The 11,436-nt window shown below is 43.3% G+C and overlaps 1 protein-coding gene across 6 annotated transcripts in view; it reads left to right on the plus strand.

Moving 5' to 3' along the window:
• Positions 1-1,430: 1,430 nt before the first annotated feature.
• Positions 1,431-11,436, plus strand: part of tanc2b (tetratricopeptide repeat, ankyrin repeat and coiled-coil containing 2b) — a 125,946-nt gene continuing 115,940 nt past the window's right edge. For all 6 annotated transcript variants that reach the window (XM_031843310.1, XM_031843311.1, XM_031843313.1 and 3 more), the window contains exon 1: positions 1,431-1,959. The gene's annotated coding sequence lies outside the window, so the exon portion shown is untranslated. The remainder of the gene's footprint in view (positions 1,960-11,436) is intronic.

The following is an 11,436-nucleotide window of genomic DNA, read 5'->3' on the forward strand; positions in this document are numbered from 1 at the left end:
GAGAGAGAGAGAGAGAGAGAGAGAGAGAGAGAGAGAGAGAGAGAGAGAGGACGTACGTTTCCTGTAACACTGGATGGAGAAAATAACGTTATATAATAATCCATAATTATCATTAATGACATTCAGATGCATCATTAGGCCCATTTGACACCACTTTAACATCGTTGACTCACTCTTTGGACGGGTCGAGGAGAAACAGATGAAGGCACTTACAGGACGTTGAGCTGGCAGCTGTAAACATATAGGTTATATTTAAACATCTCTGTTTTTGTTTTTGTCCGAATGTCGCATTTCCATGGAGCGTCACGTATAGTGTCAAATGTGGTAGCATAGGTCTTTCTTACGAGAACAAATGTCACAAAAACTGTAGGTTCAGCAGTTGTTTAATGCATTTTGTTGACAGGGTGTAAAGGAGAAGGTAAATCAGAGTGCCACTTTATGGAGGCACCATGCAAGGAACGGCTCTCCCTCGCTCTCATATCCCAATACTGGTTGCGAATTAATCACACGATAAGAGAATAAGTAGATTAAAGCTAATGCCAGATAAGCACATTATCATCAGCTCTAATGTAGTGGTAAATAAAATTAAAAAAAGATTATGTAACCACGAACACCATTCATTATAAAAACAAACAACAACCACAAATGTAAATCAAAGCTGTTCTCTACACATTTAAATGGTCCCTTTTAAAAATGACCCTTTCAGCAAACACTGTACATTAGTTTAATTGTGAGACATTAAATAGATGACCGGAGGGCCATTAACCCTGTAGGCCATAATCAAACACTGTGCATAGTTAATTTCACCCTATGCAACATCCCTGATTGTAATTCTGGCTGTTAGGCCTGTAATTGTATTGACTGATCGAGGAAGAGGTCAGCCAATGTCTGACACTCGCCAACCTCTTCTCCATCCATCAGCGCAAAATGTCAGTTGCCATCATCTGCAGAGGAGACGAATTGAAGTTTGATTGGCATCGGCTCTGTTTGTCCTGAATAATTATGAATGATTTAGGTATTAGTGCCTTATTTCGTCATAAATAATTCATTCGGCCCGCCTTTTACACACACACACACACACACACACACACAAACACACACACACACACACACTCACACACACATATGCACGCACGCACGCACACACGCACACAAACACACACTATGTTTGTTCCTGTTCAGCTGTGTCGGTGAAAACGCGTTAAATACCGGAAATACGGTAAGGATGATGACAAAAACGAAAAACAAAGTAAAAGGTTTTTTTTTTTTTTTGTTGAGTTCATTAATATTATTTCAAGTGTATTTTGATTTTGGTTTCACGCGCTTTACTCCAGCCAATGTAAACGTTGCAACAGTTTTTTTCTTTGTTTTATTTTGAAAGCAAGTACCGGAAGTAACACGTCTGCTCTTTTCAAACGACTTGACACAGTGATAGGCAGGTCAGCGCTCCATGTTGCGACGCTGCGTGGCACTGGGCACCGACTGGCTCTGCCTGCACCACGCACACGCACACACGACACGCACACACGCACACACGCACACATGACTGTGGTTTTGAATGTCCAGCGACGCTTGGCACATTTGGCTGGGCGAGAAGTAGCCGTCGGTCCGGGGCGCCGCTACCTGCTGCAGACCGTGCTCGTACACCCATGGGTGTCGCTACTGTGACCGTCTCCTGCGTTCGGACTGAATGCAGCCGCTCCGATCGGTGCGGTAGTTATTTTCAGAGTCGCTCGCTCGAGCTTTTTCGGACCGACTGGAAACGTGCGAACTGGTCGCGGTGAGCTGGATTTGAGGAGCCGCACGGAGCGCTGCAGCAGACACGGTACCGGAGCCGCAGCAGCAGCAGACACGGTACCGGGGAGCCGCAGCAGCAGCAGCAGCAGCAGCAGAGGAGCAGAAGGCACGGGTGTGATGCCAAAAACTGGCCAGAATAACAAAGGTTCAAGTCTAGAAAAGGTAATCAATCCTTCTTTTTGTACTGCAACTTCTGCTCTTCCTCACCTGTGCATTTCATTTTAAACTTTAATTGATTTCGTTACATTCAGTAGACTACAATGTGTATGCGTGTATGCGCGCGTGTGTGCGCGCGTGTGTGTTGTAGGTGTCGGTCTCCTGCAGCAGCCGATCTATAACCTATAACGCCTGTTTCTTGCAGCGGCTCATAGGCAAAGCTCAGCCAGCCGGCTAAGCCAATAACCCCCCCCCCCCCCCCCCCAGTAGCGTTTAATGAGATAGACTTAAGCTGGTCCTTTGTACATTATAACAAGCATTTTGTTTCATCAGACCGCAACATGTGCATTGCATTTTCACACGACTTTCATGCTAGACCTGTGCAACACATTGTTTTCTCCAACATTATTAGATTTCATTAATGCATATATATCTTTGCAGATGATTTTAAAACAGAGGGCCTGCTGGATCTAACGGGGTGCATGAATATTAAGGTTCATATGTATTCATTTGTACACAGATATGTGGTGGTGGATGTACTGTAGGGGATACTTATCCTCCATGTGTAAGCTATATTCAACGCACGCAGTCTCAAGGTATATGAGGCGGTTGCCCACCCAGACAACAAGCTGTCCCTAAAGTGCAGAGGTTTATATGGAAGAAGCTGTTCTTACTTGTTCAATGGCTTCAGGCCAGCACCTACCTCACTCTGCACAGCCTATTATCTGACATCTGGTCCTTCTCGACAGGGTCTTATGTGGTAATGGTATGTTTCAACAAAGGCTGTTAATCTGTGTAATGCCTGTTGTTTGGAAGGGGAAAACGCTTATTTCCCCTATGATCACCATTCAGCGCTTTGTGTGGCGCGAGGCTGCTTTATTGGATGTTGTTGTAGAAGTTATATGGTTAGGATTAGACATTTGTAAAACTGTCACAGAGGAAAAAGGGCATAGTATGCACACACACTCTTAAATCGAATGCTATGCCCTTTATGGCATCAGAGAACTGCTGTGATAAAGCATTTATCAGAATAAAAACCAGGTCTGCAGTCTGCTAAGATTTGTGTTGCAGACAGTACTCATGGTTTTTGTATGAGGCTGGAGATGACTGCCATCTCGCTGTAACAAAAAAAAAAAATTCAAGTTGTTGGTTGTCAGCTCGACTCGGCGCAGATAAAAGACAGTCATCCTCAAAGCCTTCTCTCATCACTTCAGTGAACGTGCGCTAGTTTTGCTTCTCTCTTGCTACCCTTCTCCTGACACACCGAGTTCACAGCGAGGAGGTTTTCCATTATGAGATCATGATGTTGTTCTTTTTCTTTTTTTAGTCGGACAGCCCAAAAGTTTTTGTGTGTCAGTGCTTATCGCTCTCTGCTCAGGAGAGGGTGTGTGTGTGTGTGTGTGTGTGGGGGTGGGGTGGGGGGGGTAGTGACAGGGCCTTTGTTTTCCACAGTCCGAGCCAACACAGTCCCCCCCTGTCACGCTCACTGACAGGCCAAAGGTTAAAACCAAAAGATTCTGCTGCGGAAAAACGGACGAAGGGGTTTCTCTGCAACTTAAGTTGACACGAAACAGCCGTCAGTATGAATAAAACATGCCTTGAATCTTTGAATCAAAACTACCACTGGAAGTAAACCCGCCATGCCTGTGTTGCACCAGATAAAATGTAATTTATTGTTGAGAGCAAAGTCTTTATCATCACTTGTGAAGGCCTACTCTGAGTGACCGTCAGCGTCCACCCTAAACCTGTGATATTATGCATTTAGTCCATGTTGTTGAATTGTTTTATTCCACTGGGTTTGTGTTTGATACATTTACAAAACATCCAGGTGCATTGTGGTTGTATAAAACCTTGACATTTGACAACACTTTTGGTTCGATCCTCCCTTCAGCCAACAGTTTTAAATCATGGCCACGATTGCCCCCTAACCTTAATCACGTGTTTATTACTGCAACCTTTTACATCACATCTGCGATCATATTGTGTTCAATAATATTAATATACAACACACATCGGTCCAATCAAATGCACAGGGTTTAATTTAAATCCTTCTTGTAACTGTTCACCGGGTAATGCGTCTCAGTACAGAAGATAAAGACGCTCTAACTTTAACAAAGAAGTCCTTTGACCCTCGACCAAAGATGTTTCCCTAAACCTAACCAAACCTCAACAACAGCGTCCGGACACAAAGCAAGTGTAACATTTGATGAAAGCACAGACAAATAATCGGATCACAAAATGCTTCTAAGCGCCGTTCCAGAGGACAAACAAACAACGTAGTTTGTCATTTAATTTGTTGGTACTCAAAAAGTCATTCTAGGAAATGTAGAAAATCACTGATTTAAATCAGGAGTGGACGAGGCAGGCAGGCCAATTACAGCACTTTGCCATGAGATAATAAAATGATAGGTTGATATTGCGTAATATTGTTGAAGTTTAAATTTCTCCTTTGAAGTGTCACCAGCGGCGGTTTATAGACAGTTTTTCTTGTTCTAGTAACAAACATGTATGACACCGCGCTCATTCTCTGAACTGGTTGGAGTTAATTAAGAGACTTCTAACTGCACAAGAGTGTTTGACTTTTCCCTCAGATATGAACAAGTCTGCTGTTTAATGAGGTAAAACGTCTCTTTTTCGGTGTGCATCCACGACCGAGCCAGACTGGGTGTTGCTCTCTAAATCTCATCTGAAAAATGTGACTGTTTCCCGTCCGGGGAATAAAGGTGTCGTCCTCAGGGATGTTTTGATTCATTTCCCTGAGCGCTGAGGGAAATGACTCTCTTTATGGCGTTTCAATCAGGAAAGGCAGTTAAGAGAACTAGGAAAGCCTATCGGAAAAAAAAATGCTTGGCTTTTTAGTTTTATATGTACATGTGCATGTATGCGTGTGTGTAGCGCAGTATGAATAGCGTAATCATCAGTTTGAGAAAAAAAAATGCAGTGTAAAGGGAATTAAAATTGATATTTCGCTCATAATTTATTTCCTTTCTTGGCTAGTAGCTCAATTCTGAGCCCCGAGAGTGGGCAAGGCAGTCATATTAGAAATGCAAGGCAGTACAGCAGAAACTCAGCTTACATCAGAGAAACACCAGCAGCAGCTTGAACACATTGACAAGTCTGAGGATGGAGATATTTGTGATAGTCCGTAAAACACTCTGAGAATTGTCTCATTTGGTGCACTGAGCTCCTTTTAATGAGGGACGGGTTCTCCCCAGGCTTGTCCCTCATCTCGCCGTGGCCCTTTTGATTATGTAATAATGATGCCAAAAGAAGGCGTCTTCTTAGCGCCTCATTCTTTCTTGTCAGTGAATGGAAGCGAAGGTAAGCCGGACCGTTTCATCTTGACTTATTTCCTGCTCCGCTGTCAGAGGAATAATGCTGCGGTTAGCTGCTGCTGCTGCTACGCTCTCCACTGCTGGGAGTCGGCGACATTCATTGAGTTCTGATGGGAACATTTTCTCACCTACTCGTACCACAACGCCTTTGACTAGATGAAGATTTTTGAAGTTTGCGTTGGGGAATCGGCCCTCTCTTGCCGCAGCTCCGCCTCAGACAGTCGAGGTTGTTCTGGGGGTATTATTTATCACGGGTACCACTTCATACATAGCTTTCTGTTGCTTTCTTATTGCAGAAAAGTGCTTTTCGTTTCAACACGACCACAACAACAATGTGGCAGTATCTCCAACATATGCCTGTTTGCATGGAAAAGTCTGTGATTTAAACAAAACATCAGGTGAGATATGAAGAAAGGCGCTGGTGGGACTGTTTTGTATTTCTGGTACATGTTGTTGCCTGTTTCTCTTCAAAGGAGTTGGATATACACCTTGAAAACAAAATCAAATCCAGAAGCTCAACCGAAAATACAGCGAAGGATCAAAGGGCTTCAGTGTTTTCGTTTGCTACTTACAAGCTAGGCTATTATGATATGTAGGCCTTGTTACGGCGTCATAACAATAAATGGGAGCACTGCATCAATATATTATAACTTGAGCTCTGGGATTCTTTTATTTAATATTCATAGTCTGCCTGCTTCTCACAGCATTGTGTTTTGTATATCTGACAGAAGCATGTGTTCAGTTGGCATGCGTCGCTGCTTATAGATCATTAGTGATAGTGTTTTGACTATTAACACCACACCGTGTCCCAAAAGAGAAGGTGTGTAGTAGATCAGATCAAAGGGGCTGTAGTAAATATAGACGTCGCATATTCAGACCCTCCCCTGCTGACTGTCAGACTCTGGTGCTCACAAACACTACCGCTTGTGTCCACAGGGACCGCCAACATCAACACAAAATAAAAGTTCCTTGTCGTAGCTTTAAAGACTACATCTGATTTATTAAGCATGCAGAAACGTCTGATTCGTACATGAAATTTTATGTAAATTTAGGACAAGAACATTAGCATAAATACATGCACAAATAGCCTTATGCATGGGTCACAATCTGCTGTGCTGTGTGCAACGTATCTACCTGTGGAGCCAAACATCACAACACGACTTCTACTACCATTAATCATGATCAGCATAATCAGAATTAACTCGCTGGCACACCGTTTATCCTGCGAGCAATAGATAATGCTTTGAAAACAGTGGGAAAGGAGCACAGCTGCTGGCTCAAGTGGCCTGTGAATGCCCTGCAGAGGAAATTGAAGTGCTGCTCTTTTTTTTTTTTTTTTTTGAGATGTAGTAAATTATCTTTTTTTAAAAGATGCAGAAAGATGCTGACATGTAACAACACGTTCAAACTGATGTGTGAAAATAGCCTGAGACTAGAAGCCTGTTCTTGCTGAGCCTGGGAAGACATTTCTACCCATTTCCCCTTAGTTTGCACTGATATATTTCATATTGGCAGTTACTGCTGTGACTGGAGTCTTTGGGCTTATTGCTGCATTGCAGCTTTAATGAAATCAAGTTAATCACTTCGCTCTGGAGGTGTGGAAGTGTTACATGCACTCCTTTTATGTGTTCTACCTCTTAAATGACCCGACATTACCCGATTCTGCCCAAAGACTGCACATAAGAAGTGGACGTAGTCACCGTGATGTCACCCATTGGTTTGGGTGCTACGGTTTTGAAGCCTCGAGGTCGGCATTTTGGCCGTCGCCATCTTGGGATGCTTTTTAGAACCATAAGTGATGCGAGAGGGTGGAGCTAAGTACAACCAAACGCTGAATAAGACATTTTTAGGCGACCAAAATGTTTGAAAACAAAGTTGTAAGACAAAAACGCAGACAACTCTCAGACTGGATAACACCGTGGTAGCGACCTGTCAATCTCAAGGTAGCCCCGCACTAAAGCATAAAACTCTGCTTTATGGTCTGTTTGACTCTATATGGACCATAATTTACTAAATGAGCATCATGCTGTATTGAAGAAGACTTGAAACTAGAGATTGAGACCATAAACTCATGTTTACAATGTTTACTGAGGTAATAAATCAAGAGAGAAGTAGAGTCATTTTCTCATAGACTTCTATACAACCAGAGGAGTCGCCCCCTGATGGCCATTATAGAGAATGCATGTCGGCGGAGGTTGCTGCCGGATTCTGCCAAGACGGCTCGGCTGTTAAATAACAAAGATCAGCTAAGTGGCCGCCTGCAGTCCGTCTGCCACTCAAACTTTCCTCCCGGGAGGTGAAGATCCCCGTTAGCCTATTAGGCAGCTGCTTGAGCCGACCCCAGCTGCTGGTGGCAGATGAATGGCAGAGCATTCATCAGGCCTGAAAGCTGTGTCTCGTAGCTGGAACAACAGCTATGTTATCAACAACCTTCACTTTACAGCGTAGTCTGGAGCAACAAGTAACCTCTGTTACCCCCCCCCTCCCATTTTTATGTGCATAGTTTCACACCCACCAGGTAGTTTTCTTTTTTCCATCTCCTTCTGTGCACTCATCATCCAAGTGTTGTGCTCATCCCGGCACCGCTATTAGCGGATCACCAAGGACTTAGCCATCCGTCTTGAAGGCCGTGCATTTTAACTGTGTGCTGTAATAGGTTCAGCCCAAGATAAATAGGGTAACCAGCATGTCATCCACTTAATGCTCGAGCACCGACACTGCTGCCGCCGAGGCCTTTCGTAAACGAGATCTGTGGGACGGCGTGAGGTTGTCAGTGAAACACTGCTGCTCTGTCACATCTAAATAGCTCCACTGTTCCTCTGTGAGTGGCGCGCAAGTTAGCAGAGGGAGATGGGCCTCCGCTCTGCAATATGAGGCGCTGTTAATGGGTTAACTCCGTTACAATTCACCAGACGTTTCTGTGTCTGGAGAACATAGTGGACACGTTGTGTTTAACCGTACAGCTGCTTCCATTGGCTTTGTGTGCTGAAACAGGGAGTGACGACGAGTGTGGGAGAAGAAGATTTAAAACGTAGCATTGTTTTGAGTCTGGGCCAGTACTCGTTTCAATGATTCCCTTTGTATTAAGGAAATACAAAAACATAATCCAACAGCTGGAGTGGATACATATCCAACCATAACCATCCATCTATTAGGAAGAGTTGTTCTGATTGCAGCAATGAAAAGGCCTCCGATACGGCCTGAAATATTGAAATACATGTTATATTTATCAGCTCCTATATGCTACACAGGAACAACAACAACACTTGTCACTCGCTGCCCGCTATCTGTACATACTGCAAGATCGGCACTGCACATGTGCGACTCTCAACAGAAGAGAGGTGGCTCACTCGTTAGCTACTTCCATCATCGGCTCTGGAAAAAATAAAGGTTGCTGCGTCCGAAATCGATGCCCTATCCCCTAACGTAACTAAAATGAATGCCTGAAGATCATCTTCTTTTCTGTGAACAGTCTTTTTCATCATCAGGCCTCAAAGTTCAATGAACCAACTATATTAAACAGATTAAGCACTTAGACAGTTTTTCTCCAATTCATATCATGAACTGAATCACTTCGAGTTATTTTAAACTGTCTGTACACCCTTCCCATTGATTTGTCTAAATGTTGTGACATTCTCTATAATAATAAACTTTATTTCTTAATAAATCAGTAAGTAACAATCATTAAAAAACATAATCCACATATTATCATTATAAAAACTTAAAGATGCTTCAAGAAAAGCCCTCTTCCACGCTGCCTGTGCTTTACTAACCACACAGAATACTTTGCCCACAAGCAACACATTTTGATCAAAGAGCCAGATCTGAGTAACGTGGCCCTCGCTCTGCACGCTGTCAGGCTGCAGCCCTGTAACGCTACGTGGCACAGTATGCGGGCTATTTTTAAGAACCATTGTGTTTCTCTCAGGCCACGGTGGTTTTACTCCAGCTTGTACATTTCTAAGAGAACTGCAGATCACAGAGTATGTTCTCGGGTTTTCTCAGCTCAACCAAATGTCAGATTACTAACCACGATGCTCGCAGCTGCGTGGGTTTGTTTATTTTTTGCAAATGAAAAGTCTACATTGTAGCTTTCCTCTGGGATCTACAGTATTGTGCTGTACTTAGTGCCACTTAGTGTGAATGCATTTTGTCTCACGCAGTATTTTAAAGTTCCTGCTTTTCTGTCTAAATGCAGAATAGTCGGTATGAGATGCACCTTCAACATGCACTGAAACCTTTTTACGGTTTTGCCAGTTTTCTGTGATATGAAAAGATAAACAGCAGCACCAGCGTTAGCTTTTAGTGGCTTGTTTTTAAGGTAGGGGAGTGGTCAACCGCTTTGCCTCCAGTCAACAAAATACATCCTTGTTCAGGTGTGAGAGTCCATTGTGTTAGTCAGAACATAGAGTCCCCTCTGATTCCGTCTCAAAATACTCCGTACCACCACCTCTGCCCAAAACTGCACACCAAGGGGCAAGAATAAAGAAGAGCTGCCAGAGGAGCGAACACGCAGCACCAAGCAGAGGTACTCGCACTTCTCTGCAAATACACTAACTACACTATCTGAGCGAGTAACTCAGGCAGCTGTGGCAGTTTGGTCCTCCCGTGTAAAATGGCTGCTTGTATTATATATCATCTTTTAAATAAAAACTGAAAAGCCAGCCCTTAACTTGTCTGTCAGATATATTCTAATGCAGAGAGTCAGCAACTCTTTCTATGATGAGTGTTCATTTACATGCAGTGGTGAGACGGAGGCGTTTATTAGCCACTCCGGTCACTCCTGGAAAGTGTAGAGACTTAAATTTGTATGGTTGGTATGTGAGCATGGAGATAAGATCTGTCCACAGAATCTAAAATCAACCATAGCTGTCATATAAATGTAGTATAAATATAAATATTAGCTTCCAAAATGTAGAAGTATAAAGTAGCACAAAATGCAAATACTAATTAAAGTACAAGTACCTCAAAATAGTTCTCAAGAACACTACTAAATGTACTTAGTTCAACCTCCTGTTATTGATTTATGTTCCATCCATTAACTGCTCTGCTTCTTTAGTGCCCATGGCCTCATGGTTTAAATAAATTATTGTTAAACAATGTGTTTTCCGGATCTGAAGGAAGCTTAACTGATACAAAGAGTGCCAGCCGTCGCTCAAGGTTCGGGGTCAGCCAGTTTCACAGCGGGCGACAGGAAGCCAGAGGGACTGCCACCGCTAAAAGCCTAATGAGCCTCTAATTGATATCCAGCTGAAACCCCCACAGAGTGTTAATGCCAGGTCCAAGGAAGCTGTGTAATGTTCCCTCTTCATTTAGCCAAGAGCACAGAGGAGGCCCTGAAGCATTCATCTTCAACATGGAGTCACAGAGGTGATGGAGGCAACGATGACAGACAGGGTTACTCTGTGCAACTGTCAGTGTTTTAGTGTAATGCAGCCTTTAAAACCAGGACAAGGCAACATGATACAATATCCAAAAGATGATATCTAGTCTTGTATCACGATATAGATATGATATCCATATATTGTCCGGCCCTAACTGACATTGATGTAAACTGGCATACGACCTAGTTCTACGTCCTCCAGCTGTATCTTTGGGATCTGGACGTAAAGAGAAAGAGAGAAACACATTTCACTTGAGGCTTTACTACCGAGTTAGCCGCAGTATGAAGGGCTGAGTAGTATTCCCATCCTTTATGAACTGCTGTAATGAGATGGACTTTAAGAAAGAGGCTAATCTTAAGGAATGCTTTAAACCGGCTCCCTAACCATATCCCATTCTCCACGCTTTGAAGGCTCCAGCCCCTCTGCCAGGACGGCTCTCGCACTGTAAATGCCGAAATGTCTTGATCAACACTCAAATGAGCCCAGGCTGAAAATAGCAGCGGCTGCAAAGCGACTGCAGACTCCGTTGAGTGTAAAGCTTGTTTGTTGGCATTGTTTAAAGTCGATCCTCGTTGATTCAGTGTGCTCGGATAACGGCTCCAACATGCCAACATTCAAACCGGCAACTTAAAGCTCGGACACCTGCTGCTCAGATGTTCTGTTTGTATTTCTTATGCATGTTTTTCCTGTTTACAAACATTCAATCTTGACACTTAAACAATGAATGAATTGGATACAAACATTTTCAGAATATAGATAAAACA

This window comes from Anarrhichthys ocellatus, unplaced genomic scaffold (assembly GCF_004355925.1).
Source record: "Anarrhichthys ocellatus isolate YVR2014 unplaced genomic scaffold, GSC_Weel_1.0 scaffold4, whole genome shotgun sequence".
NCBI classification, from domain to species: domain Eukaryota; kingdom Metazoa; phylum Chordata; class Actinopteri; order Perciformes; family Anarhichadidae; genus Anarrhichthys; species Anarrhichthys ocellatus.